The sequence below is a fragment of the Xenopus laevis genome, chromosome 2S (genome assembly GCF_017654675.1).
Source record: "Xenopus laevis strain J_2021 chromosome 2S, Xenopus_laevis_v10.1, whole genome shotgun sequence".
NCBI classification, from domain to species: Eukaryota; Metazoa; Chordata; class Amphibia; order Anura; family Pipidae; genus Xenopus; species Xenopus laevis.
This window is the reverse complement of record NC_054374.1, coordinates 75,332,298-75,359,570: the sequence shown is the minus strand read 5'-3', so window position 1 is coordinate 75,359,570 and position 27,273 is coordinate 75,332,298. Positions and strand designations below refer to the sequence as shown.

The following is a 27,273-nucleotide window of genomic DNA, read 5'->3' as shown; positions in this document are numbered from 1 at the left end:
TATATTTTAAAGTTACACTACAAAATAATTATGGTATTCTGTGTGGTGGAGTATTACATAATGGGTGTGGCTGTGACGGTAAAACTCCTGTTAGAGACTGTAAGTATGTTCTTTTGGACTACAGTTATTATGACTGTTTATGAGTTTAAATTAAGTTATTAGTGATTGAATTAGTTTATTTTAGAGAAGTAGGCTTAAAGGGTGACTCAGGCATAACCAAGAAATTGGATTAAATTGGGTACATTATGCATAGGTTTCATAATACTAGCCCAGAGGTAAAGCAGCCATATTAAAGTTCTTACATGTGCCATTTTCTTTGTATTGCAATGCACATGCTCAGTATGCTCTAATAGGCTGCTGTAGGTGGTTAATGGATATGCTTTGGTGCAAGACTTTCTAGCTGTAGACTTGGGGTGAGTTGTAACTCTCTAAGAAATTTTCATGGCCCTAGCATACCCAAGATCTTCATAAATCCCTTGATATGATAATTGTTTTTTTTATAATTATCTGCTCTTATCTTGGACAGCAACGCTCTAAAGCGGGTTGCTCACCAACCCCTTGGATGTTGCTCCCATTTCCCTCAAAGCATGTGATTCTTTTTGAATTTGTGGCTTGATCATAAGCTTTATTATAAAAAACAGATGAACATCCAAAAAGAGCCTCCTGTGGGCTGCCAATCCACTTACTGGCTAATAAATAGCCAATCACAATTCTTATTTGGCACCTGGGGGAACTTTTTTCATGCTTGTGTTGCTCCCCAACTCTCTTTGAAATTGATTGTGGCTCACAGGTAAAAAATGTTGGGGACCCGTGCTCTAAAGAATGCATGTAGGTACGTATATCTTATTTTTAGCACTACTTGTGTACACAGCCTTATGTTTATCAGTAGACTTCATGATGCTATATAGAGGACACTTGTACCACCAAATGGTTTAAATTGCTCTGTTTCTAGCAACTGTTAACTTAAATCTGAATCTCAAACTAATAACCTGCTCTTTTTTTATTTAACTGTCCAGTACAGTAAAGATGGCAACATTTTTCTCAGGCTTATATCCTCTGCCAAACAGCAATTACCAAAAAAACATTTACTGTATTTACCCAATCACAATTATTCATTCTTATCATCACTTCCAGTGTTATGTTTCCAAGTGTTCTGAAGTAATAATATAAACATAAGGTATACATGCTTAGACTTGTGCCTGATCTTCAAGAGCTTTTGTGAAACAGAGAAGGTGTGCCTCTCATTCAAGAAAGTTAAATAATTACGCCTATTGTTTAACTGGGGAAATGCTTGTCTTCACTAATAGATCATATGTGGTGACATATTTATAGGCATAAAAGCTGTTGTTTGTCTTTCTTATATGAATGACTACAAGCCACATCATATCAATTTGCAGTTCATCCCCATTATTTTCTATATTTTGGTAATGTCCTAGAAATGTCCCTTATTGGCATCCCAAGTTACAAAAATAAAATTAAAGGGGTGGCTCATATTTAAGTTCATTTTTAGTATGTTACAGAATGGCCAATTCTAAGCCATTGGTCTTTTTTTATTTTAGTTGTATAGTTTTTAAATTATCTGCCTTATTCTTTAGAATCTTTCCAGGTTTCAAATGGGGGTCACTGACCCCATCTAAACCAAATACTCTGTAAGGCTACACATTTAAAAATATTGCTATTTTTATTACTAGTCTTTCTGTTCTCCTATTTATATTCCATGCTCTTATTCATATCAATGCAGATTGCTGAAATTGCAAACTGGAATGTTGCTGAACAAAAAAGATAAATAACTAAACAAAACCACAAATAATAAAACAGGAAAACGAAATTGCAAATTGTCTACATCATACTAAAAGTTAATTCTAAGGTAAACAACCCCTTTCAAGGCTATGTGGACAAGCTTTAACTTGTTGCTTTGATTTAAAAAATTTAGTTTTTGTCAAAACAAATACCGTCTATAGTTTTAAAAAAAACTGTTTCAGAACAATGGCACATATGGCAAGTGATAAACCTGGCAACAATTTTCCTTTGTGGAAGCACATTGTAATTGCGAGCATGTTGGTAAAAGCCCATAATTGTGTGAAAAATGTTCAGCACTGCATATTTGAACAGTTCAATTTTTTTACTGATGTGCTTGTGGCAGTTACAATGTTTTACTACCTAGGACTATTTTCAGGTGTTACACAGATGACAAAACCCTCAATGTGGCAAAGTTCTACAGAATCTAAACTTGGCTACAGTTAAAATATCCCTAGGAATCAAAATCTTGCCTGATCTACTTGAAAACACAGTTACCTGAATTCACATTTAGTACATTTCCCTAAAGATCTACTGGTTTGGTGAGGTTCCATTAACATGCTGATGCAGTCCTTAGCTGCTGGTCTTTTCTAACCTGAGAATTATCTGCAACATATAGGCTAGCAGGATTTTTGAAGAACCTCATACAGGGGCCAATAAACTGCTTTTAATGGATTTGCATGGCGGTTTTTAGCCTATAGCTGGCCATACATGTTTTGGTCAATTTTATCTTAGCATGTATGGCAAACAGGGGGCATTTCGACAGATAATTCTGGCTAGAAAAGGATCTCAAATGCCCTTTGGATGGCTAAAAGGAAGTTAGGAGGAGCCTCAGCTTTACTTCCTGCTGTACCAAACAAATGGAAAAGTGGCCATGCACATGTATGGGTGAAGGGGTGGGACTATGGGTATAAAGGTGAGCACTTAAGTCTGCATCCTGATGAAGGGAGGGTGTGCCCCCCGAAACATTGATACTGTGGTAACATAGTAAAAAAAAGGGGTAAGCTTCCTGACTGCAGATAATTGTATGTGTGTGTGTGTGTGCGGATCTGTGAACAAAATTTGCCCATGCACATGTATGGCCCCATATGATGTCCACCTGTTTAGCCCATGGACCAAATGGTTGAAATACTGTACTGCTTGACCAATTTAAGCCATTCTACCCACTGCTCCTCTACAACACTTAATAGCTTTCAGCTGTCATAGGAAGCTTAGAGGTGGCTCCATTGGAAGGATAGGTTGGTTGTTGGCACTGCTAACTTCTGCCACCAGTATCGTATATGATCCTGACTAAGGCACCATTTGAAAGGAATATGTCTGTTCTGCCCATATGTGTTTGGATTTTCACAGAAGAACTAAAATGTATAAAAGATGAGAAGCCTCTGTAAAAAATATATTCTGCATGGTTTTAGGTTTACCCACTGGCCATTTTCCAGCATTTATGGATTCCTTTGTGTCAGCAAAAATATACCCAAAAATTGGCACATGTACTGGTTTCCTAAAAAGAAAAATTATTAATGCTTACTATAGTCACATTTTTCTGTTAATGTACATTTTTGCCCTTTAGGTTTCATGCCTCTAACAAGGTAGGTTAGAAGACCAGGGTACACTACTTTGGCATGTCCGTTGTTCTGACAAAGCAATGAGTGAATTAAGTTTCCAGGTGTATCCTGTTTGCAGCAATCTGTGAAATTATTTCAGTGTGTCTATAGACAAGGACTTCCTAAAATAACATGAAACAACAGGTGGAAAGCGATTATTATCAATGACCTCAGGAAATCCCTGAATACCATCCCACGTGCCCATGTCATATTAATATTTTTCTTTTAAATGTGATCGCTGCAGAGATTGAATGGCGCAATGCAAGGACTTGCATCTTCTTGCACAGGTCCATGAACATTGTGATGTCACGTGCAGTACATGTGTTCAATTAATATCGGTATATTATTATTGAAAATATTGTTCTTTTGTGCCATAATAATTCAAACCTAGATAACTTTCAATTTGTTTTTCAGAGCAAAGAAAAGGTGTTGTCCCTTCGTAGCAAACCTTACACATTTCAGATCTGTTGGGAGTAGAATTTATAGATTCTAGACCTTATGAGATTCTACTATAAATGCTAACCTTAGGTTATGCTGCTGATGCTGCTGGTTTGTAGTTAGCCACAGGACAAGTTGGGGCAGGAGCCTTAAAAGCAAATGAAGTCAAGCTTTCAGATAGTTGCAGTTTTAGCCAATTTGGTGCCATCCCTCTAGCCAATAATAATTGCAGAAACTAATAAGCAGTGAGACATATCAAGGCTTTACTCAGACCTGCCTCTAAAACAGGAGTGCCCATACTTTACTAATGTGAGGTCTACTTTTAGTGATGTTGTCTCATTATGATCTATCTCCATAAAAGCATTGTTAGCATTCTGTTCCATGGAAAATGACTAAAATATTGATTTATGAGAAAATGTATATTACTTTATTAAATAAACAACAATTTCTTATGTAACCATAACATAATAAATATCTAAATGAAAAGCATGAAATAAGAGGGTGATTTAGACAAGCTGTTTGTGGACAGTGTCTTAAAATTTACTGACCACCAGCTAGGTCTCCTGGTAGATCCTGATCTACCTTTTGGGCACCCCTGCTCTAAAACCTTGAAATTTTTTTTCACACATATATTGAAATTAGTAACCTCATAATTTAGATACACAACAAGGTGTGGGACCCTTGGGTCACCCACAGGTTCCAACAATTCACTCCAGACAGTGAATTAAAGGGCTATGTCTTCTCCCTGTTGTTGATGCATAATTCCCTTCTCTGAGGTGGTTGGTAAAACAAAAGCCACGAATAAGGTGGAGAATATATCCTTATAAAGTGTGTTTTGTGATGTCACCAGTTATAATAAATGCTTAGCAATGTCATCGAGGAGAGACAACATGGTGCAATAAAAAATAATTTCAAATGGTAGCAAATAGGCCCATAATGTGCTGCGGCTTAGGCACAGTTTATACTGTATAGTAAATACTTGATGCATTCCTCTCAGTCCTATTGCAAAGCAATAATGGAAAATAGAGAACTTATGAAGGTGTTCACATTTTTCATGCTGTTAACAAATATAGGTGGATCAAAATATTTACAACACCCTATTACGTCAAATTGATGTTATTCTATTAATTTATTCATATTTAATGTTATTTTCTCCATTATGTTGTGTGAGGCTGATATGTATGAGACACTTCTGTTTGACAAATGATACTATTTAATTACGTGGCAAACAAGCCTATTATTACTTTAATGAGAACATTGCTAATGTAAGGCTGGTGTTATTAAAGAAAAGTAAAACTGGAATGTTCTTTCATGTATTACCTCTGGTACAAAACATTTTTCCACCTTCTCTCTTCCTTTTTAATGGGTGTCACATGGTAAAAGAGAGATCTTCTACTTTGACTTGGCAATGGCAAACAAACTCAAATCAGTAAGTTCACTGCATGTCTCTCAATGTGGTGCCACAATATGAATGCCCAGCTATGTTTCCATGTTAGCAAGCCTAAAATAATGAATGTTTGGATGATTAACCCATTTATTCAGCTACACACCTCTGGCAACATGTGCTGAACATACTTACAGTTCAGTACTTTGATTTTTTCTAACTTCCTTGGTTCTTCAGAGCGATTGCGGGAGAAGCCACTAAGCTACCGTATATACTCGAGTATAAGCCGACCCGAGTATAAGCCGAGGTACCTAATTTTACCTACGAAAACTGGGAAAACTTATTGACTCTAGTATAAGCCTAGACACAACTACAGCCCTGTCTCCCAGCAGCGCACATTCTGCCAAAGCAACCCCCCCAGCGATCAACCGGACTTCTTTGCAAAGTTGATGGTGACAGAGAATTGCCAAACGGATTACTGTGTGTATTGTCCCACTGTCCCACTACCATGTGCAGAGGGTGCTGTTTTATATTGCCATCACTGTTAATCTTTCGTATAACCAACAGAGGGCGCTGTGTGATATTGCAGTCACTGTTATTCTTTCATATAACCAACAGAGGGTGCTGTGTGATATTGCAGTCACTGTTAATCTTTCATATAACCAACAGAGGGCACTGTGTGATATTGCAGTCACTGTTATTCTTCCATATAACCAACAGATGGCGCTGTGTGATATTGCAGTCACTGTTATTCTTTCATATAACCAACAGAGGGTGCTGTGTGATATTGCAGTCACTGTTATTCTTTCATATAACCAACAGAGGGCGCACTGTTATTCTTTCATATAACCAACAGATGGCGCTGTGTGATATTGCAGTCACTGTTATTCTTTCATATAACCAACAGATGGCGCTGTGTGATATTGCAGTCACTGTTATTCTTTCATATAACCAACAGAGAGCGCACTGTTATTCTTTCATATAACCAACAGAGGGCATTGTGGGATATTGCAGTCTCTCCCCAAGTGTACTGTTGGTATAGGAATGATTAAAAGTGACTGCAATCTCAGCTACTCGGGTCGGGTACCGCTGACCCCAGTATAAGCCGAGGTAGACTTTTTCAGCACATTCTGGATGCTGAAAAACTCGGCTTATACTCGGGTATATACGGTAAGTGGAAGATTTGTAGCATCATCACCCTCATACAGAGTGTATAAGAAATGCTCCAGTTGTGTCTTCTCCTGCCTACTGGCAGTGATTGTGCCTGACACTAGAATGGAAGAAGGATTTGTAGCATTTTGTCCCACTCCCTCAAAGCTATAAATCACTGGGTCGGTGAAAGCTACAAATCTCCCTGTATGCCATTGCACTAAAATGAATTTGCACTGTGAATTTAAGCCTGTGATACAATGCTTATTTGGTCTGTTTCGACAAATGGTCCTTATTACAGTAGGAAGGAGGGAGAGGTAGTAGAGGTAAAAACACAACAATGATACTGGATTTACAGTAATTGTAAAGAGAACTCCTGTTTATTATGCTCAACACACATGTTTATTTCTGTTGATTTAACATACACCATGCAATCAGGCCCAGACTGGCAATCTGAGGGGCTGCTCAAGATGCCATAGACATTAACATTTGGTCATCTGGGGAGCTGTTTGGGCCTCTGTATACTATTTATAAAACAGCTATGTTCTTTTACACTGACACTAAGGAAAAACAAAAACCTAATTGAACTGCCCCAGTGGGTAGTTATTAGTACCATTTCACCTGGGGCAATAGAGATTTTTGGTATTTTGCCTGCCATGCTGATAAGTAGCCCAAACAACTGACCCCCATTGCACCCTGTCCCAATCTCCTGAAAGCCCTGTGGGTCATTGCTCATATAATGTTTATCTTTAAGATTCACAGGTAACTCTATTGAATCTGTAATTACAAGGACACATAACTTTGGAATTTTTGATAGTGGGTTTAATGTGAGAGTTGTTTGAAAAGTATCTGTCCCGTTTTGTTTATATTGTTACATGATTCTGGAATCAGATTTTCAGTAATGATAAAGCAATCTAATACAGGCTGCTATGTCTCTACAAATCCAGAAGCTACCGCTAAATCTGGTCATAAGGGCAGATCTAGCTGCTGATTTGGATCCTTTAGACCAGTTCGGCAGCTCATCTGACCATGTATGCGTGCCTTCTGACAGGCTTCCCTGATCGATATGTGGCCAAAAATCAGCCAGATCTCGATCGGCAGGCTTAATTTTTTTCGGATCGAGGACCAATCGAAAGCTGGCCAATTTTTGGGCAGATATCGATCAGGGAGGCCTATCGATTGTATGCCCTTTATTGTAATGCGATCATTTGGCCCTAGAGCCAACTGATCACATTGCCATAATATCACCCACCAAAGGTGGGCTTGTCGGGGGAAAGGTTAGTTAGTTTGGTCATTTCGCCAAAGGAGCGAATCTTACAGTGTATGGCCACCTATAGACATGCTGATTTTATTCTTTGTGCGACTAACAAAGTTTTGTTCATTTCAGTCTTAACGATTTACCATTAACCATTCCGATTAAAGTAAGTAGGAAAAATTGATAGACCGCAATTGGACAAAATAGCAGTGACAGTCATCCATTGTTTGATTGTAGCTGTGATATGTGCCCTTTAACAGTGTCACATTTTACCGCTGAATGTAAAGCTAGCAACATGCAGTGCAATATAATAGACTTGTTTAGTTTGTATCTACTTAATTGCCTATAGGAGTCAATCATTCATTATGAAAGGGTCTGCAATACAGTCATCAGACCTGCACAATTTAGCCATCCAAATATTTGTCCACTTTGCACACAGTCCTGACATTCAGACCATCATTTGCTAAGTAAATGACCTGAAAGGCAAAAAGAAGATCCCTAACAAGGCAATTAGCACAGAATAACAGACTATATACATATTGTTAGTACCAGCATAGAATTAGTTTTTATTGTAATTGTGCAGGACTCATTAACTCCAAAATTTCAGTTTCTGGAATGCAACCAATTTCGGTTTCAGGAACAATATTTACTAGAGGGGGCTGGTACAGACTTAGAAAACACTTATAACTCATGCCCCTAAGCCTGTAGGAGATTAATCTAATAAATTCCAGTCACTGAATGCAAAGGAGTCTGTTATTAGGGATGTCGCGGACTGTTCGCCGGCGAACTTGTTCGCGCGAACATCGGCTGTTCGCGCTCGCCGAATGTTCGCGAACGTCGCGCGACGTTCGCCATTTCGGGTTCGCCTTACCTGGCGCTTTTTTTTGACCTCTCACCCCAGACCAGCAGATACATGGCAGCCAATCAGGAAGCTCTCCCTCCTGGACCACCCCCACACCCCCTGGACCACTCCCCTTCCATATATAAACTGAAGCCCTGCAGCGTTTTTTCATTCTGCCTGTGTGTGTTTGCAAGAGCTAGTGTAGGGAGAGAGCTGTTAGTGATTTGAGGGACAGTTGATAGTAAGTTTGCTGGCTAGTAATCTACTTGATACTGCTCTGTATTGTAGGGACAGAACTCTGCAGGGATTTGAGGGACATTTCAGGTTAGGTAGCTTTGCTGGCTAGTAATCTACCTTCTACTGCAGTGCTCTGTATGTAGCTGCTGTGGGCAGCTGTCTGTCCTGCTGCTGATCTCTCATCTGCATCTGTTCTTCAAACCACTGCCACCTAGCTGTGTGAGTTTTTTCACATTCTGTCTAAATATCAATAATAATACCGTCTCCAGAAACACCACCTGAGTGACGTAGTGTGATTTCTGCCCTTTACAGCACAAAATGCAGCGCTGTGTCAACAATGGATTTTTTAGAAACATATTTGCCCTTGATCCCCCTCTGGCATGCCACTGTCCAGGTCGTTGCACCCTTTAAACAACTTTAAAATCATTTTTCTGGCCAGAAATGTCTTTTCTAGCTTTTAAAATTCGCCTTCCCATTGAAGTCTATGGGGTTCGCAACGTTCGCGAACCGTTCGCATTTTTGTCCGGACGTTCGCGAACATGTTCGCGAACTTTTTTTCCGACGTTCGCTACATCCCTATCTGTTATTTCGTAAGTAATTCAGAGAGAGGAAAACTATGAAAGTCATACATTTACCAACATGCATTATTTTCATACATCTGTGTTTGCATTAGCCATAAAATATTCTTTCATATTATTTCCCTAATTTAGCTTCTTTTAGCACAATTTAATCATATCTGTAGGAATCTATTATTACTAGTTTAACACAGTACAATACAGATTTTTCAGTTTTACAAGCAAAAAGACGTAAGATTTTTTTTATACAGTTAACACATGCAATAGCAACATTGGACACAGTTATGTGTGCCCCTCACATAGTGGTAGTGCAGCATGCTCTGATCAATTGCAAGGTACAAAGTACAGGATGCAAGAGAGCTGTAGCATCAACACCTACCTTGGGAGGGGTTAAGCTGGCCATAGACGCAAAAATCTGATCGTAAGAATCGAGGATTCGTACGATTTTCGAACCGTGTGTGGAGAGTCCCGACATTTTTCGTCCGGCGGAGATCGGTCGTTGGGTCGATCGGACAGGTTAGAAAATTTCTGTCGGCTGCCGATAATAGCTTTGCGTGTATTGCCGATCGTACGATTTTCAGTGGGAGACTGTCAATAGCTTTGGTTGGACATAGATATCGTACGATTGCTGTCAGGGGCAGAACATTGCTGATCTGTTCTTTAACTAATCTGACTGGTAAGACTTTGATCTGAATGGTTAGTGGCGGGTCGGGAGATGGGAAAGTCCGATCGTACGATGATTCGTACGATCGGATCTTTGCATCTATGGCCAGCTTTACTTCCAAGGTTCCCTTAGTATATAGCTTCCACACACACAACTGACTTCCATTTAGGCTAGGGCCACACAGCATAGATCTTGGCCTGTATTTCTCTTCTGCTCCTCTTCTTCTGGGCTGCCTGCACCTGGAAACGTTACCACAGGCAGATGTGGTGGATTTTGGCACTGAAATGCAAGATTTTGCATTTCATATCAAAATCCACCACACCTGCCGCACAGCAGAAGAAGAGGAGCAGTGGGGCAGCAGATTCTCGGCCTGCAGACAATCTGTGTTGTTGACCCTAGCCTTAGTGAATTTACCTTTGGAGTTACTTCCAGATTTCCTTAGTGTATTGCTTCTACACACACATCTGACTTCCATTTAGTAAATCATATGCGAATTCCATCATTGACACTGATCAGACCAGCATGCCACACTTGTGCCGCAACTTGCACTCAGTCTACGTGGATCCTAATTTGTTCCTGCAGGGAAAAATCATGCACAAATTCCAATGCCCATAGGTTAAAAATGTGTCATCAGTCCTGTGCTTGTAGATGAGTTCAACCACAGCCTATGATTAAGTGCCACAAGGTACGAAATGCCTATGTATTAACTTTGTGGCCTAAAATAAAGTTCTCAGTTCTTTTACAAGCCTGTCTGTGGGATCTGTGAGTGCCTGCCATTTTCTTCTTTGGTTGGATACCTCCATGTTGAGCTGTAGGTCTGGGGCATGAGCACCCAGACCCCACATACTACTGGTGAGATCATAAACTTATCGGCTTTACATTGGGATTTGTTTTTTTAAGTGAATTCAACCACACAACCTTGTTTCATATTTTTCTTTCATTTGTAGCCCTCATGAAAGGTAACATATGTTTTCAAGCATCGTTCACTGAGGCACAGTATACCACACCATCGTTCATTTGCACAGCTGCAGTGCTCCTTTTGGTTGACTGCCTATGGTATTCAGGCACCATAAAAAAAGTAGTAAACATGCTTGTTTTAGTTAAGAATCTACTTTAAAAGACAGGAAAAACTATTTTCTCTTGAGGTAACTGTTTTTATTGTTAATGATTGAAGAGTCTCAAGGCAGTGATAAAAACATCTATGGTATTTATTTTTGGTGTCCTTTGTGATGAAAATGCATATGTTTCCTTGTATGTATGGCTATATTCCTGGAGGGATTTGGACTTCCTTTACTGTCTGTCCTTCTTCCTCCACAGTGGGAAGGTTTTATTTTTTTTCTGTATATTTTTGGCTTTAATTGAAAGCAAATGGATCTTATTGTCAGCCTGTAATGACTTTACACCATGACTATTATTATTAAAAATGTTATGGACCATGGTAATCATTGGATTGTTCTCTACCAGAGGTGGTTGTTTTTTTCCTGCTCCAGAACTCTCCACCTTCCTGTACCGTCATAGTTTGTGGTAATCTGTAGGGTTGCACCGAATCCAGGATTCGGCCAGGATTCAGCCTTTTTCAGCAGGATTCGGATTCGGCCGAATCCTTCTGCCTGGCCGAACTGAATCAGAATCCTAATTTGCATATGCAAATTATGGGCGAAATCACACGACTTTGTCACAAAATAAAGAAGTAAAAAATGTTTTCCTCTTCCCACCCCTAATTTGCATGTGCAAATTGCGATTCGGTATACGGCCAAATCTATCGCTAAGGATTCGGGGGTTCGGCAAAATCCAAAATAGTGGATTCGATGCATCCATAGTAATCTGTAAACTTAATTTCTTAGCAAGATTTTGTTTAGTAGAGAATCCTCTTCTAATGTATGAATTTCAAATTTGGCAAAAGAGCAATGGTTATATATTATATATAGTAGATTTCTTATAGCTGTAGAATAGCAGGGTCAGGACAAACAGGTCAGGTCAAACGAATATGAACAGTATGCCTGTTTTTATTCAGAGAAGAACACAATAATTGATATCCCCCATTCTTTACTGTATAATACAATAGACTATACGCTTTGCTATATTACTATTTCCACTTACTGTAAAATGTATCTAATTTTTGCACCTGCTTCCAAGTATATATGCAATAAGCCGTTTGAATGTACCATTTGAATGTCATACATAGGGATAAAATATCACAGATGATTCTCAGTCAATGTGTAGAACCCATTTGACTTTTTAAGCAGAATTCAGCTCTAGTAAAAGCTGAGCCTGCATATTTGGAGGTGGTCTTTCCAGCCTCACATTACACATATGTGTGGTAGAGGGATCCACAAGCAACACATTACCTCACTCCGCAAAAATGCTTTGTTCTTTAGAAACTGTCTGAGGTCTGTGGACCTATGTCTGAGGCTATGTGCTTTATCAGGATGGACCAATGGCGGCAAGAATTGAAGTGAGGCCAGATGCTCAACTACAGGCCGTGGCTGAATCATTTGCTAAGAATTGCTGTAACCATAAGTACTTCTGTTTAATCTGCAGCATTATATATGTTGCAGATTGGTGAAATATATACATATGTACACCATGTATGGTATTTATTATCCACACGTGAAGGCCATTTCCCATAGAGTCTATTTTGAGCTAATATTTGTTTTCCACTGATTTTCTGTTTTTTTTTTACTGTAATAATAAAACAATACCTTGTATTACATGATCACTAAGTTATCACAAGTCCATATTGGTGGCAAAACAATCCTGTTGTTTGGTCTAAAAAATATTTAGTTATGGTATAATGATCCAAATAACATAAAGACCCCTTCTACGTAATACTCCAGATCCCAAGCATTCTGCATGAAAGATCAAAGATGCATAATTCAGTGAGTAGGATCTGAATCTGCAATACTCAATAGTATTCATCTTTTCTTACTTTGTGAATGTTCTTTTTTCTGTATTTAGTTAAAGGAATGAGACATGTTTTGAATTCTCCGAGAGGTTCTCAGATTGAAGGTAAAGTTTTGCAGTGATTAGCCCAGGTCTTATGTTGAAAATATTGTATTTGTTTTACTTAACATTATACATTAAACATTAAAAATCAAACGATCCAGAGGTTATTTTAATCACCACTAAAAGTATGATAATTGACTGGTGCTTACTGTCCCTTTATTTGAAAGAGCCCCATGTATGATTGCCCTTAACTATAGCTTACAAGGTCAAATCCTGAGAGAGAGAGCAAGAAGTTAAAGTAGTTATATTAAACATAGCTGCGCATTGCCCCCTTTATAAGGGAAAGGGAATGACGCCATATAAAGTTAGACTGTTCAGCACTGTAATTGCATGGGCCACTTCCTACGCTGGGATACAGTCATTTTTAGCTTACAAAATAACAGCCTGGCAGAATGGTTCTATGTTTGGGAATGGCTGTTTTAAAAATTATGTGTATGTTTTTCTCTGTTGGGTGGCTATGGTCTGTAATTAGGAGAATCTGTTGGATGTTAGAAGCGCCTGGCCGTTGAGACTAGAACTGGAAAAACAAGAACAATGCTGTATGAGTGGGTGTTAAATATTGCTTTATCTTGTGGTTAATGATATCATAAAGTTCATCCCAACACAGCACAGACTAAACCCAAAACGTATGCTCTCTCGAGACTTTTAACTGAATGCTTGCTAGCTTGGTTAAAACAAACATCATGGTTTATCTGTTTAATATTTTGTCCACTGTGCAACATTATTTAATTGTTAAATGCTCTAGACCTGGAGTCAGTAAACTTTAAGTTGGTGATCAGTAGATCTCAAGTCACTGCCAACAAACAGCTTGTCCAAATCACCCTCCTGTTTTATTCTTTTCATACAGATATTTAATATGTTATTTTACATAAGAAATATTTTTTTGTTAAAGTGGACCTGTCACCCAGACACAAAAATCTGTATAATAAAAGTCCTTTTAAAATTAAACATGAAATCCAATTTCTATTTTTTATTAAAGCATTCATAGCTGTTGTAAGCTCATTTAAAAATCTCAGCTGTCAATCAAATATTGTTTGCCACTCCTCTATGCCAGTGGCATAGAGGCGGGGCAGACAATTACTTTCACTTTCCATTCAGCACTTCCTAGATGTCACTGCTCTCCCCACATTCCCCCGTTCTCTTTACCGTTTATTGTCTAGCCAGGGCATGGGGATGGACATCAGGTCCCCCATTCTGGTGCACAAACAAGATTCTGAGATGATACAAGGCTTGTCTTAATAACAGTGTGCACAAAATGGCTGCTGCCTGCTTCCTACAATTTTGAAATCCCAGACTGAAGGAAGCAAGATTCAAATAATTTATATAGTGTAATTAAAGTTCATTTTGCTTGACTAATGTGATAAAATAGGATTTTGAATACTTTTTTGGGTGACGGGTCCCCTTTAAATGTAGCAATTTACATTTTCTCAAAAATCTATATAATAATGAAGTCATATTTTCCATGGAATAGAATGCTAACACTGCTTTTATGGATGTAGATCATAATGGGACAACATCATGTCTGGGGGGGGGGAGTCTGATCTGCAATATACTTTGCAGGTTCTTCTAACAAAGAGAGACTCATGCAGTATGGGTCAGCTTTCTACAAAAAAATGGGGTGGGGCTGCAGTCTTGACATTTCTGAGTCTATTAAGTGTGAAATGAGCCAAGAAGCAGTTTTCATTTTAAACGAAAACTTGTTAGGTGTGCATCGTGATCATGCCTACTCCTTGGTGGATCATCCTTGGTGGATCATCAACCAACTAACAAGGTAATTTGTGATGCAGTGATTAAGATGTCTAGGAAAGCAGCCAGCAGCAGCACCAACTTACTAGATACAAGTTGGCTCCCATTCACTCACTTGCCTCTTCTAGTTGGGATGTGCACTTATTCCCTTCCCAAATCATGCATAGTCACATAGTCATGGACCTTATGATTTTAAGAGTAACTAGAAAATCTGGATTCAACTTTGCATTTGCCTCCTATATATATATATATATATATATACATAGTATATGGTCAAAATTGTTTGGGCTCCTGCTTGACCAATATCTTACTTCAAAACCAGGGTTGCTAACATGGAGCATGGAGCATTGTTGATAGGCCTGATTTTATTCAGCCACAAGAGCATTAGTTGTGCACTGATTTTGGGTGGTCAAGCCTGTACAGCCATTCAGTTCATCTAATTGTCTAGAGGTTAGGGTTCTGTCTGTTCAGGCAACTCAAGTTCTTCCACTCACATCTCAGCAAAGTCATTCTGTTCAAACACTGTGTGCATAGGGGCATTCGTGTGGGTAAACATGAAAGGTCCTTACCTAAGCTGTTGCCAAGTAGGAATCTTGGAATATTCACAGATGTGACTGTACACTGTAGCCTCAAGATTGCTTTCAGTGGGTCCCTACCCCAATTCAGTGGGTCCCTACCCCAATCCATATAAGACAGCACCCAGCTATGATGCCAGGTCCACCAAACGTTATTTTTTGCATTATACATTAAGACAATTATTGGCATTGTGCATGGTGATATTAGACTTGCAGCTCCTCATCCATAAAAATCCACACTCCAGGTGATTAGTTCTTGTGCTGACATTCCAATGGCAGTATGAAATTAAGCCGTGAGTGTTCCAACGGGGAGCTGTCATTTTAGATAGTTACTGTACTGTATATTTTTGGTTAAAAATCTGTTTGGATGCTTTTTGCCATAAAGGGGGTTATGTAATAAAAGGCACTTAATTTGCTCAGGAACAGTAACCCATAGCAACCAGCAGATATCATTTGCGGGTAACCTGTTTAACCCTTATTGACAGTGCTGCAAAAGAGGGGTTTTACTACCTGCCATAAATAATCCTGAGTGATTCATCTGCCTCTAACGCGGAATGCCCCTCTTAAGAACCCTTTTATTTCCTCTTCTCTCTGCCGTTATATTTTCCATCTCATAATCACAGTGTTTTTCACAGTGACCTCATGCTAGAGGGATGAAGTTCACTACTTTTTACCATGTGTTTTGGCAACTCCAACAGCAACCATATCATTAACTCTATGAGCAACAGGAAAATGCAGAGGGCAAAGCCAAAAATGTGACGTGCATTATAATTCTTTATTCGGTAGTATGTTATTTTAGATTGATTTTGTATTATGCCAGTGAATCACTCATTTAAAGGGCAACTAATACACCAAATCTGTTTCAGCATAGGATTACACTCATGCAGGTTCATTTTAAGAGTTAACATAGTCCCAATGTGTAGTAGGTCTGCACTACTGCTGAACTTTGCCAGTGCTATGTGTTTGTCATCATGCACAAGTGCTAGAGTCTTGCACACATGCTGGGAGTTAAGCAAGCTTTAGAGAGGCATTAAAGTGGTCTGTGTGAGTTTGTCCTTATTTGCACATTGTTTAAATATAAAATAACATGGTGTGATCACAAGTATTTTAAATGTGATTGTTACCTGGAGAAATAGAGAAATGGTAGTGTAGAAAATGTAGATAGACTATATACTCTGTGTAGTTTCATAACGTTTATAGTACTAATATTAGTAATAATATTGTTCATCAATTAAATATATTCATGCATTATATTACATTGTCATCCCCTGGTATCGAGATTATAATTTTCATCCTAGTCACAAGGCTGGGGTTTAGGTGGTCCTGAATGCTGCCCACTAGCCTAGCTATTGGAAGGCTGACTAAGCTTTACCTGAAAACAGGACAGTATATCAGACCTTACAAACTGACAGAGTCTTTGGCAGTCAATTATATTTATACCCACAAAAGAGAGGGGTACCATAGGTAATCACTGGCAATAAGTAAAATAGGGCCCCTGTGTAAAATAAAATCCTCCTCGCCTCATGATCATCCAAAACTCTCCACAAGCTCCGTCCCTTTCTTAATTCACAAATCAAATTTTCCCATCTTAAGGCCCCTGAATACAGTACACCCTGTACCCCCCTAATGGCAGCCCTGACTACAGGATCTATGCCAGAGGAGTTGCCAGGGGATTGCTTTGGCCAAAAATCATCCAGATTTGGTTCTCCGGAAGTTGGCATCTCTGGTATTACCATTTTAATAATATAATGCTTGTCGTTTCAGCTCCATGTAATAAGAAAAAAATCAAAACTTTTTGCTTGTTTGTCATGGTGCAGGAGCAAATGGGAAGCGAGTAGGCGAGATTTGCAGCTGATACTTGTAGCTGGCTACAAATAGGTTTTCAAGTATGTCATGCTTAAAGGACTAGCATAGTTCCCATAGGAAATAACCAAACCTATATTTAGCTATCTACAAGCAGCATATTCAAAGCTCCCTGTGGTAGTATAAAGGGCAGATGAACATTGTTTCCATTGTGAAGGCAGTATTATAAATTGCGTAATTCTGTGCAGGCCTTAAAGGGACATTAAAATGGCAAATAGTGTATTTTCGAACAATGCATGTGTTGTCATGACTTTTTTTTTACATAAATAAAACAAGGGTGCTTCTATGTCTGTCTAAAAGCTGTTCTATTCAAAGGTTATTGCTTCTTATAGCCATACTAGCATTCCGCCATTTTTCCTTGGCTACATAAAGGCAGTTTCAGAGCAAATGGATACTCCCCTTCAAATAAAAATACACAAATGTGAATTTCAACAAGTCTCCCTTTACAAGTAACCAATGCTACTGTATTAGGCCATTGCCTAAGCAGTTTGCCTCAAGAGGAAGCGTCTAGCCATTTTAGAACACTGAAGCGACACATGGGTTTTACCACCAGCAATTTACATTATTGCTGGTGGAAGAGCTTTTACAGGAGAGTAGATGCCCGCAGGAGCAGAGGTTTAACACTGGCAATTAATCTCCTGGTATGCCATTTTCCTTATACTGAGCATATATCAGAATTAGGAGTTTTAAACTTTACTCAGAAATAGAGTCTGAACAGATGCATTCTCTCAGCCTTTTCTATTATAACAATTATTTATTGGACATAGGCTGGAGTCATTGAGGGCCTTGTGATGTTCAGATTTAGGTTTGTATGCATAATTATGTAATTATGAATAAAGTGCTGCGTACAGCATTGCTAGGAAGTAAAGGGCAAGCAAAGCATAGAGTTTCTTGTCTCTCCACAGTTTGCTTGACTGAATGACTAGCAAGATATCACTTTGTTCCCAATTTAGTAAATGAAACCTCTTATTTGATGTCGTAGATACTAAAACTATTATACACAAGCCAAATAAAAATAATAAAACAAAGCGGGCATAAACAAATATTGTATAACAAAGCTGGGGTTAAACCCAAAACTTTTTATGTTTTTCAGAATATGCATCCTTGATTTCTGGGGTTCAGGGTGTTAATCGGTTCACAAGTCCATACAGAATCTCAGCATTACAGGCAAAAAAACTTAAATAGCTGGGTTCAGCAATGGGTCACTGACTAACATACATAATAAAAGCAGAGTATTGCTTACAGTGGAAAAGACCCGAAAGGCATTACAAACACCATGGGAGCTGGTCAAACAAAATAATCTGTAGCTCAAACAAGAAGCCTTGAGTGGCTCCAAGCAAAATACTGTGCTGGCAGATCAGCAGGATAGAAACATTGGGAGGCCAGCGCTGGTAGCAGGGGATAGGAATTCCTTACCAAAGTTTAGAGTTCTACAGTATTTCTATCTGTAGCTAAATGAACCCCACACTAAGAGCATTTTTCCAGAGGGTGACACTGAATCTTCAATAAGGTCAGAATATAACATGAAAAACCAATATGTGACATTCTTTTTCTAGTAATAATAAAATAACAGTGGTGGCTCAGACACTTGAATAAGGGGGAAGGTATCTCAAGAGGAAAGTACAGATAGCTCACAAAATAATCATTTTTTTTCTCAGAATTCTTCCAGAATTTTCTCAGACACCTTATAGATCATGTAAACGTCTTTTTAAAAGCAATGTAGTTGTACTTTTATACATACTTTATATTTACAGTTATTCACATTTTTCCTGAATCTGCATGAGAGCGAAAAATAATTTTTGACATATTTATCAAAGCAATTAATGCTTTATTAAATGTGTTAATTCATCAGAATGAGACCCCAAAATTAAAGAGCATTGAGTTAAAATGTACACAGTTCAATTTAAATTTAAAGGAAGGGTCTAGGGAAAACATTCTTTCCTCAGAGCAATGAATTTCATCACTATATATATATATATATATATATATATATATATATATATATATATATATATATACAAAATCACGATCTGGAGCACTCCCAAGTTCTGGTCAACGCCTAGGTGCTGGTTAATTAATTAATATCAAATTTGCAAATAAACCGCACAACCAGGTCTTGCATAAAGTGTAAAAATCAAAAACTTATTTTATTATCGACGTTTCGGCTCCAAACTTAAGCCGTCTTCACCTCCTTCACAAACGGCCTTTCTCAAAGTGAAAACTGTGTCAAACAAACGGAAATAAATACACAGTGTGGCGGGAACAGAATCAAAAAAAACAAATAGCAAAACGAAGGCAGAGGAAGTGACGAGTGAATGACATGATAAATGAAAAAAACTAACGTAAAGGACAGAAAAAAGAACTAATAAATAGGAACAAAAATCAGGCAAAACGAATAAAAATACTTTAAAAGCGGTTACTCAAACGCAGGGGCTAATATCAATGAGAATAGTTAACAAAAACAAAATTCAGAGCCGCTCCATCGCATGGATGCGCTCAGAGTAGTTAGATACCACTGTGCCAATATAATATTGAGCAGTGTCTTTGGAATTAGACATTAAGACTGTTTCGAAAAATATTCATTGCTCATATGTCAATCAAGCATGGTAACATAATAGACAGCAGGGAGAAACAGCTAGAGGGTTTAAACACAATGTGGTTCTATATCGGTATATCAGTATAAGAACATCAATTGAGTATGATGGTAGGCATAGAAGGGAGAACGGAAACTAAGGCCACAAACCAGAAAGACGAAAAAGAAACGAATACTGTCGTAAGAACAGAGAGGCAAAGTGGCATCAAAGAGATAACAAAATGCAAGCAACAAACACATAGCCGAAAAGGCTGGAAAAGGAGAAAATATAAGAACAATAAAGAAAAAGTAGAGTAAGTAAAAGGAATAGAAAAAATAGAAAAATTGGCAAAAGAGGAAAAAAGAGGAAAAATGAAGAATGAAAAATGAAAAAATAAAACTACCGGAAACAATGAAAATTCAAAGGAAATTGCAAAGACTGATGCAAATATAATAATGTAAAATTATGATGAAAAATAATAATAAAAAATAATAACAATAAAGTCAAGAAAAATGAAACGACAGGGGTCGGTACAATATTGTACTGGGCAAAAAGATTTTTATGTGAAGGAGTGAATATACCACAGGGGGCCCGAACACCAGTCTTCCTCATATCATACCAAGGATGGGTTGGCATATTTGGACACAAATAACGAAAAAGTTGCGAAGTACCTAAAGACAAGCGGAAGAGCCATTCTGCAATTGGCAGAAGGGCTCTTCCGCTTGTCTTTAGGTACTTCGAAAAAGTACCACGTCGGGGGTTTACCTTGACGTGGTATGGTGGCTTATCAATTTTATGATCATAACTTTGTAACAAAATAACCCCTGTTATGGGTACAAATGCAATAGCATTTATTATACTTATATATATATATATATATATATATATATATATATATATATATATATATTTTAAAGCCTTTAGAGTGCTCCCACAACCCCCCTGTTTTGATATTTTATATATATATATATATATATATATATATATATATAGATGATAAACTATTGTTCACTCAGAGCACATCATCCTTGATAAAGGTCCCCAGGTGGGACCGAAACGTTGGACAATGTTGTGTTACAAATAAAAACACTTTAATGCACCTTTACTAGAGTGTGCTGATCCCTGCATCGATTTTATATATATATATATATATATATATATATATATATAGCTATCTAGTTACAGTGTATACATCACATTACAACAATTAACAATAACAAACAGGGGTCCTACAATATTACATAATAAAACCACGATTATTTTTTACTCATTGTTCTCATGGAAAAAAAGGACAAGACCAAACAAATGGCAGCAGAGAAGCACATGTAGAAAATGTTACCCGCAATATATCTATTTAGGAGGAGATAACTTGGAGACATCGTGAAATGATATATGGTGTAGATCAGAATTCCTTTGTATCAGGACCCCCAGAGGGGTAATTGTGAAATATGATGGCAGTTAACAGATTTTTCAGCTGCCAAGTAATATTATGTGAGCATTCATTGTGGTGGTGATTGACTTGTACTATTGTCTTCATTCCTGTGTAACTTAACTCCTTTCATTAAAGAATGTTGGGGGAAAAACAGTTGCAGCAGATACGTGTGCCATATGCCTTTCCCATACACATGTAATGAGACGTATCCCTTATTTTGAGTCAATGAGGCACATTTTTGCATTACATTTCTTGTTACCATAGTTGTGGTTGGGAAATGGACTCTATAATTGGGCTATAATAAAATGTCTTAACATATAAACATTTATTCAAGCTAAGTTAACTTTATAAATAACAATTTTAGTGTAAATTAAAAATTGTGCTGCATGTAATTCTGTACTGTATTTCATGTCCCAACTGTTTTCAGATTCAGGGATTGTTATCCTTCTGGGATGCATAATTGGCTCCCCCATTTCATTTAATGACATTTTCTTCTACAACACACAATGTTAATTAAAAGTAGGGGCACAATTCTATACCAATTATTGGGTTTTGAAGGTGGCATTCAGACAGCCTGGGTCTCATCAGAAAATTATCACACGATTGTAAGCAGATGACCCACCAGACTTTTTAGGGAAATAGCACACTTGATGATTTTGATCATTTTGCTGTCCCACCATTTTGTGGGTCATGTGGCAAGGTAATGCTCAATAGATTTCATTTATTTGGAGCTTTGAATAGAAATCACCTGAAAGCATCTGATGTATTTTTGTGATGGTCACTGGAAAAAAACAAAGCAACCTATGCAACGCAGTTCATGAGTGCAGCAAAGTGTCTCTGGGCCTAAGGTCCATGTACAAGATTCTAACAAAAAACGGCATATCCTTTTTTTTTATTGAAGAAAAAGCTGTTTTTGTGTTACTATATTATTGTGCAGCACTGCAGAATATATTGCCTCAAGATTTTTTATTAATAATAAAAATTAGAAGCAAAATGTAGCATTTTAAAATATGGTGAAAGACATTTTTTCAAACTAAATTTAGGTTTTTGTTAAAGGTTTTATTGAAAGTGCCTACGCAATACAGAAAGTGTTACTTATTGTAGTAGGGAGTTAGTTGGTGCTAGATTATTATTGTTGTCTTTGTACTGACATAGTTCTGGTAAATGTATGCAGCTCTACATGCAGAGTTCCTACACAATACAGTTTAAAGAGCTTGAAGAGCAGGGAGATTAAATGACTTGCCCAAGGTGTTGAAACAGGAAACTCGGGCCTCCCTCGAGTTCAATGAATTAGCCACTGATCTACTCCTTTACCATAACAAGTAGAGAGTTCTTAAGGATCAGTGTCGCCACAGCTTAGTGCTACACCATCAGTTATTTGTTTTGAGACTGTTTATTGGGTGGATTAACTGTATTGATTTATCGTAACCTCTAGGCTTGCTTTTACTGGAAGAGGGCCTAATTCAGCTGCTCACATTTATGGTTAAACTTATGTCAAGCTAAATCACTCAAGTATTCTTGTCAGCCCGAGTAATATTTAAATTTTTGTTTATTACCTTCAGGCCTAAAAAGTCAAGGAATTTGCCAAATTTTAATTAAAGCAAGTTTTACTTGGCATCTCTGTTATGCTTGTTTACATGTTACAATACATTTTGTAGAAAAGTTTTGATATATTTTGTAATTATCCATTAACATGAATTAAAGTATACATATTTGCACCTAAACAATGTTTCATTGCATCAGTGCTGTACTCCATGTAGAATAAATGTCTGTTATAATGGTTGAAGACAGCTGTGTAGTCAGTTGGGCAAATTTTAACATGTAATCAAAATAATTTTTATAGCCATAGCGAAGCATACATGCTGTAAATTCCATTGGGGAGGACTGGATTTGGCCATAGATGCTGTTTTTTTTCCAAAGGCTTTGCACAGGTCTTCAATGCAATTAGATTATTAACCCCAGGCTCAATCTTCTTCTCCATGTTCTAATTCAGCTGCTACAGAGCACCAGAAAATCTGCCCAACAACTGGGTACCTTTTATGCTATACTGAATACTGCCAGATCCCAAATCCCATAGTGCATAAAAACATCAATTTATTTGGCCAGGTCATTAACTATGAGAATATTTTCTTGATTTAGCCACCCAAGTGATTCACATGGTGAACCCACGCAGTGCCATTCATTGCATCCACGGGTTCATAGTCCTCGACCAGTGAAATTATCCAATCAGTGCAACTGATACCTAAAAGGGAGCCAATAGACAACAATCAATGATGATTGGAGCTGACAACAGGGCTAGTTGACTGCCAACAGCCAAGAGTCATGTCTGACCATCTGTAGACATTTTAAGTACTTTATTGCACAATTGAAGGCGCTCCTTATTTAGCTGTGGTTTATGACTATTACAAATATATTGGACTTTGGTTACTTGATCGTCCTATGTTGCCACACCTGAAAGCTCTACCTATGTAAGCTCTATGGGTTAGTGGCTCACTATTGAGACCTCTCTAAAAGAATATTGCAATGTTTTGCCCTTCCTTAGAAAACTGTGTGAAAGCTAACATTGTTGGTAATGTCTGTATCACTGGTGTCACAGAATTACACAATGTTCTGCATGTAATCAAATGACAGCTTTACCATCTCCTTACACAATGTTTTACTTTCTCCACTACTAAACAAAATATGATATGGGGCTGGCTCCCGTTATGCTTTGTGCTAGTAATTTGGCATTTACCTAATATACATCAGACAGATCAAACGATCTATCTGTCTTTACGTTTCATGTATCAATAGGTCGATATATATTGTATTTAGAAGACCCTACATACACTATGAATGTTTAGTTAGCCTCTGAACTCATAGTGAGTATATTATCTGATACACTTGGATCACTATAAGGATTACATTTTCCATGGGACCAGGGAAAAAAACTTAAAATCCAGGGAAATGTAAAATGGACATACTTAAAATCAGGTTTTTCCTGTAAAAATCGAATCATTGGTTTAAAAACAATACTTAAAATACAGGAAAACTAACATTCACAGGGTAAAAACAGGGGCTCTTAATGAAAATGGAGCAAAATTATGATGTAAAATTATGACTTAAAATTTGGGAAATGCTCTCACTGAAATCCATTAGAAGGGACTGTAAAAAAAAAAAAAAAATCCGGGAAAACTTAAAATCAGGGGACTTAAAATTGGTATTTGACTGTAGTGTAGGTTTCTTTTGTGACCTGTAATAGATTGTATCCATTTCCTTTTTAACAACGAAATACACTTTCATCCTCTAGACATCAGTTTGCCGTTCTACACAAACATGTCTCTGTAAAAAAAAAACTTTCGCTGTATGTAGAAGCTCCAGATAGGTGTAATTATGACTTTGGTGATGAATCATCTTTTATACCCACACACATTAAAATGTGGCACTTCATTCAGTTAACTCAGATAAGAAAGCAAGAACGATTTTTACATGTAACACATCATTACATGTAATTTTTCTGCCTTACAGTGAGGCATTACAACAGAAAATGTCTTAAAGAGTTTTCTTTACTCTACTTTACTTTCTACAGTATATATGAAATATTTCTATATTTAACTGAGAAATCTTTATTGTAGTAATAATATCAATAGTAATATTGATATCAATGATCTTAGTGTCTGAAAGACAGAACAGTCTGTGCAGTGCTCCCCACAGCTTTTACACTTGTTAATTTTACAGCAATTGACTACCGTATATACTCGAGTATAAGCCGTCCCGAGTATAAGCCGAGGTACCTAATTTTACCTCCAAAAACTGAGAAAGCTTATTGACTCGAGTATAAGCCGAGTATACGCCTAGGGTTAGAAATGCAGCAGCTTCTGGTAAGTTTCAATCGAAAAATTGAGGGTTTCTGCTCCCATTGGAGGTGCCAGCGTCTCGTTTTTGGATGCCGGTGACTATTCTTGGAGACTATTCTTGGATGCCAGCAACTATTCTTGGAGACTATTCTTGGACGTCGGCGACTATTCTTGGATGCCCGCGACTATTCTTGGCCGGCGACCGTTTTTGCGCTTGACCCGAGTATAAGCCGAGGTAGAGTTTTTCAGCATATTTTGGGGGCTGAAAAACTCGGCTTATACTCGAGTATATATTGTAATTAGCCAAGCTGTTTAAACTCGCATTGTGTTGCCTGTGGCTTAATAAAGAAGACGGAACATATTATGCAGAGCATGCTGTATTGGTGACATGTCTGTTTGAGCTGCACCATCAGTTTTGGATTGCACAAAGGGTATATGGTTGTTAGCAAAGGGGACAGAAGCTGTAAGGTAATTTGTTTATTTTGAAAAAAATTAAGATGTACCTCACAGATCTGCCATTATCAACTTTTGTAATAATTTGGCAGAATTCAGAAGTGGGAGGATAGAGGATTTGCAGTCAATTATTGGAGTAAATGCAGAAGTGTTGAGAAATTTTTAAAAAAAGCTGTAGCAGTTAAGAAGTGCAGATCTCATTCATTTATATACAAGATTCTCTAGCAGTGCCACAAATAGCTGCACAAACTACAGGCATTATCTGTCACAGCATTGATTCAAGAGCTATATAAAAAATAATAATTTTGTTCAGGAAAAGGGCAATTTGTTTACTTTTCTCATGACACATAATATTAGACCGCCATAACATATTGTCCTAAATATGTTAGTATTATAACCATTTTATTGTAGCAGAGATATGTATGAAATCGTACCCTTCCCAGTCCTTATACCATTTAATTTCACAGTACTGTATTCTTTCACAGTGCACTACAGTATCTCTACTATTAATAGGGATGCACCGAATCCACTATTTTGGATTCAGCTGAATACCAAACTGAATCCGAATCCTAATTTGCATATGCAAATTAGGGGTGGGAAGGGGAAAACATTTTTTACTTCCTTGTTTTTTGACAAAATTCACGCTACTTTCCCTCCCTGCCCCTAAATTGCATGTGCAAATTATGCATAGGCAGAAGGATTCGGCCGAATCCTGCTGAAAAGGCTGAATCCCGAACCGAATCCTGGATTCGGTGCATCCCTAACTATTAAACAAGATATTCCGTGGTTTCGTTGTATTATTTAGAATTTTCTTTTGGGTGGTGGAGTGAAGTATCAGGAATGTGAAGAGGCTGCCCATGCCAGACAGTAGGACTCTGGTCAGCCAATAGTGTGCATGCTAATAGTGTAAAGCTAAACAGATTCCACACAGTGTCCTCCAATGAATGGACCTAAACTGAGTTTTTGTGCAAAAAAAACCCCAATTTGTGGCAAAAATTCTAATTCAACCTTGATATATCACCTCGATAAATTTGTAGTTAAAGGTGCAAAGTTTGCCCAGGTGCTGTAACCCACAGCAACCAATAAGATGTTTTCATTTAAACAGGTGACCAGTAAATGCAATCTGTTGATAGGTAACTAGACCCATAGCACCTTTTAATACATAATTAACTGTTCGAGAACCCTCTAACTGTGACAGAGTTCCAAGAAATCTGCATATTTTGATGATTACAAAAAACTACTAGCTACGAGTCACAATGTTCCAACAAGACAAAAAGCTAAGAATTAAATGTTCTTTAGGCTGACTGTGTGTATATACTATTTTCTGTGTTCCTGTATGCATTGAACAGACAAAGAAGTATCTAGATTTGGAATAGGACACAGAGGGAACACAGTGGTTAAAAACAGTAACCTATGTGTGCTTTATTATTTTAGTTTTGGTTGATTCATGGCTTCCATCCATAGCAGAATATGGTAATTTCTGGAATGCATGAATGTATGTCAGTAGACTAGGAGAAACAATGTTTTACCCTTTATTTCTGCATTTAATTACAGCATTAAAGTAAAGAGTGTGCTGTTTTACTTCAGTAAAGGAACTTGTTATTTTTTATTGACTCCACTAACCTGGGTTGAACCTCAAAGCAATGGAAAACTAGGTTAGGATGCTTAGCGTATGCATGGCATTATGAGAACAACCAAGTCCTTTTCCACCCACATAACTTCTGCCTGTGTGATATGTCACTGTGCAAATGGAGAAGCAAATAACAGGCTTCTTATGTCAGTTGTGTAGATAACAGCTGTTATATCAGCTGTCACATATCAGGACACATTTAGGGTAAGGAAGCTATT

At 37.7% G+C, this 27,273-nt stretch overlaps 1 protein-coding gene across 2 annotated transcripts in view; it reads left to right on the top strand.

The window, feature by feature from the left end:
• fhl3.S (four and a half LIM domains 3 S homeolog) overlaps positions 1-27,273 on the top strand; it is a 50,075-nt gene that overhangs the window by 8,907 nt on the left and 13,895 nt on the right. Inside the window, exon 1 of one of the 2 annotated variants that reach the window (XM_041584011.1) lies at positions 12,320-12,950. The exons of the other annotated variant lie outside the window; for it this stretch is intronic. The gene's annotated coding sequence lies outside the window, so the exon portion shown is untranslated. Of the gene's footprint in view, positions 1-12,319; positions 12,951-27,273 lie in introns of those variants that run through there. 2 annotated transcript variants of the gene reach the window in all.